General features: G+C 40.3%; 1 non-coding gene and 1 pseudogene across 1 annotated transcript in view; both read left to right on the top strand.

The window, feature by feature from the left end:
• Window positions 1-611: 611 nt before the first annotated feature.
• Window positions 612-763, top strand: LOC142356281 (5.8S ribosomal RNA; annotated as a pseudogene).
• A 1683-nt stretch (window positions 764-2446) lies between these two features.
• LOC142356282 (large subunit ribosomal RNA) overlaps window positions 2447-3277 on the top strand; it is a 3523-nt gene continuing 2692 nt past the window's right edge. Inside the window, exon 1 of the ribosomal RNA XR_012761389.1 lies at window positions 2447-3277. This exon is cut by the window's right edge and continues 2692 nt beyond it. This is a non-coding gene — a ribosomal RNA (large subunit ribosomal RNA).

The following is a 3277-nucleotide window of genomic DNA, read 5'->3' on the forward strand; positions in this document are numbered from 1 at the left end:
TGAGAACGTCACAAGCTGATCACGCTCTATGATATGACTAGTATTATGTTGCTTCTAGTAGGCTAAGCGCAAGCCGAAACATCAACATGTGAAAGTCGTAGAATTTTGCAATCAAACTGTGGCTAGTACTGTGATGTTACTAGTAACCTTTTCTTACGTCATATGGCCAAGAGAGCATTTGAAGGCGAAACTTCTGCATGGGGAAGCTGCATCATGAACAAAAGTTTATATCGAGTATTATGTTGACGTTAGTAGGCCCTGGCCGAAAGCGCAGCATGTGAAAGGTATAGATAAAAGTTATCGTTGCAGTCAGTACTGTGTAGTTACTAGTAGCTGGATTTAAGCTCGAAGTGAGACACTGTTGGTGAAACTTCATCATGAGAACGTCACAAGCTGATCACGCTCTATGATATGACTAGTATTATGTTGCTTATAGTAGGCTAAGCGCAAGCCGAAACATCAACATGTGAAAGTCGTAGAATTTTGCGATCAAACTGTGGCTAGTACTTTGATGATGCTTGTAGCCAACCGAATTGGTTGAAAAGCCCAATAAGTAAGCTAACTTGGGAGAGCTTGTTGGAAACCAAATGCTACTAGATTGGTCCAAATACATCCTTCAACAGGGGATCACTTGGCTCGCTTTACGAAGAGGAGCACAGCTATATGTGTTAATTCGGTATGAATCGCAAGATTTGTTTACCGACCTCTCTAACGCAAAAGGCGGTCTCGGCTTCGGCTGTTGACTGCGTCCGATTCAGGGTTATATAACTCTCGATTGAACACATTGATGTTCTATTGTTGGTGCTTCCAATAAAATTGGAACACTTAAAGCAGAACCGATTCAAATAATAGCATTCTGATCAATGATTGCATTCCTTGATCAAGAACTGCTGGAGTCATTGTGATGGCGAATTTTCTTCATAAGAAAATTGCAAAGAGACGGAACTTAATGAGACTAGTATTATGTTGTTTCTAGTAAGCGGAAGCTGAAACAGCAACATGTGAAAATCAAGTTTTGTTCAATGATCTCGAGGCGATAAGTACTATGAAGCAACTAGTAGCCTAAGCATGACTCAGATTTGAGACAGTCAAAAAGACTGGCGAAACTTCTTCACATGAAAGTTACATAGAGAACTACAAATGTATACAGCGAGTATTATGTTGTTTCTAGTAGGCGAAAGCTGAAACATCAACATGTGAAAGTTGTCTGCAAACTGTAGAACGATATGTGATTAGTACTGTGCTGTTACTAGTAGCCAGTCTGACTGTAGAAGCCAAGACAAAGGGAAACTAATGCATCTGAAAAGGACAAGTTATGGAAAGGTATGCACGATAAGTATTATGTTGTTTCTAGTAAGCGGCAGCTGAAACATCAACATGTGAACGTCGTTGTGTACAGTAACCTAGAACTATATAGTCCTTAGTAACGTGCATTTACTAGTACCTGTAATTGGTATTCAGACTCAGGCAGTTTGGAATAGTTTGGCAAAGATGCACCAGAGAAAACTGGGATTTGATACAGAAATTGTTGAATACAAGTATTATGCTGCTTCTAGTAGGTTGAATCCGAAACATCAGCATGTGAAAATTGAAAACATTTCTGGTTCGAATTGTCACAAGTATTTGGTGATCTGAGTAGCCAAACTCACTACAACGCCAATTGAAGGCAAAAATTCTCAACGGGAAAAGCTATTCTCATTGAATGAGCTAACAAGACGAGTATTATGTTGCTTCTAGTAGGCGAAAGCCAAAACATCAACATGTGAAAGTCTTGCTGAACAAATTTAATGTTGTTGAGCTCAGTACCGTGTGAATTAGTAGCCATAATTGGCGAGCGAAAATTGAACTGGCGAAACTTCGTCTTTGGAAAATTGCAGATGCCGAGCACTTAATTTGCAACGAGTATTATGTTGACTGTAGTAAGCGAAAGCCGAAACAGCAACATGTGAAAGCTGTTGAAATTTGTGGTCATTTTGCAATAAGTACAAGGAGTGTAACTAGTAGCCAGGTCAAAATTTGGGATAAGAATGAGCAAAAATTCTGCATGAGAACAGTTGAAATTATGAAACTAAATTACAAAGACTAGTATTATGTTGTTTCGAGTACGCGAAAGCGGAAACATCAACATGTGAACGTTTGTAACGAAGTTTCGTTAATTTTCAGCCTAGTACTGAGCAAGAACGAGTAGCCTCATCTCCAATCCCACGCAAAATGTAGTGAAATATGTGAGTGAACCTTATTCACGGTGAGGGTTTCCCGAGGTCTGTATTGCAGCGAGTATTATGTTGCTTCTAGTAAGCGAAAGCTGAAACAACAACATTTGAAAGTTGGAATTAATGACTGAATGGAAACTTCGACCTGTGTTTGATAGTAGTAGCGAACAAAACTGCTGAATCGGTTTCTGTCTCATATTGGTCAGTGAACCAATTAAGAGACAATCAACTACATAACCTGAATTGGGCGAGAGAACCCCCTTAACTTAAGCATATCAGTAAGGGGAGGAAAAGAAATCAACTGAGAATCCCTTAGTAATGGCGAATGAACAGGGAAAAGCTCATCGGGAAGAGAAATGGCAACATTTCTCGGTGTCCGGTATGGTTTGATGCTAGACTGGTGAATTTGTCCTGATGTCTACTGGAAAGTAGCATCAAAGAAGGTGAAAATCCTGTAAAGGTCATTTTCGATACCAGTCATAATGGCTCATTCCTATGAGTAGAGTTGTTTGAAAGTGCAACTCGAAGCTGGAGATATGTCTCTCCAAAAGCTAATTATAAAGCGAGACCGATAGTAAACAAGTACCGTGAGGGAAAGTTGAAAAGCACTCTGAAGAGAGAGTGAAAAGTACGTGAAACTGTTGAAGGGGAACTGGAGTGAGCGTTACCATACTCAATGCCTTGATATTATATTCTCGGCTACCGAGTAGTGTAGTTGTCGTCTTTTGGCAAATCTTGTTAATGAATCGAGCAGAAGTTTTCCTCGGAATTCTTCTTGTTGATTCTAAACAAAATGAGATAAATTGATCTTGATTGCCTGTCTGACCTCAACTTCCTATTCAATGCTCTCTACAGCCCGTCTTGAAACACGGACCAAGGAGTGTGAGTTGCTTGCAAGTGTTGTCGCTCATTGAAAGCGCACACGCGAAATGAAAGTGAACAGTGTAATTTTTATGAATTGCACTACTTTGTGTGGTGAGGGCGCCGATTCGGTGTCCCGCAACCACGGACGGTTTTGCTCTTATTGCATGACTGATCCAGAGCAAGTAGCACACGACCCGAAA

This window comes from Convolutriloba macropyga, unplaced genomic scaffold (assembly GCF_964194025.1).
Source record: "Convolutriloba macropyga unplaced genomic scaffold, txConMacr16.3 SCAFFOLD_3545, whole genome shotgun sequence".
Taxonomy (NCBI): Eukaryota; Metazoa; Xenacoelomorpha; order Acoela; family Convolutidae; genus Convolutriloba; species Convolutriloba macropyga.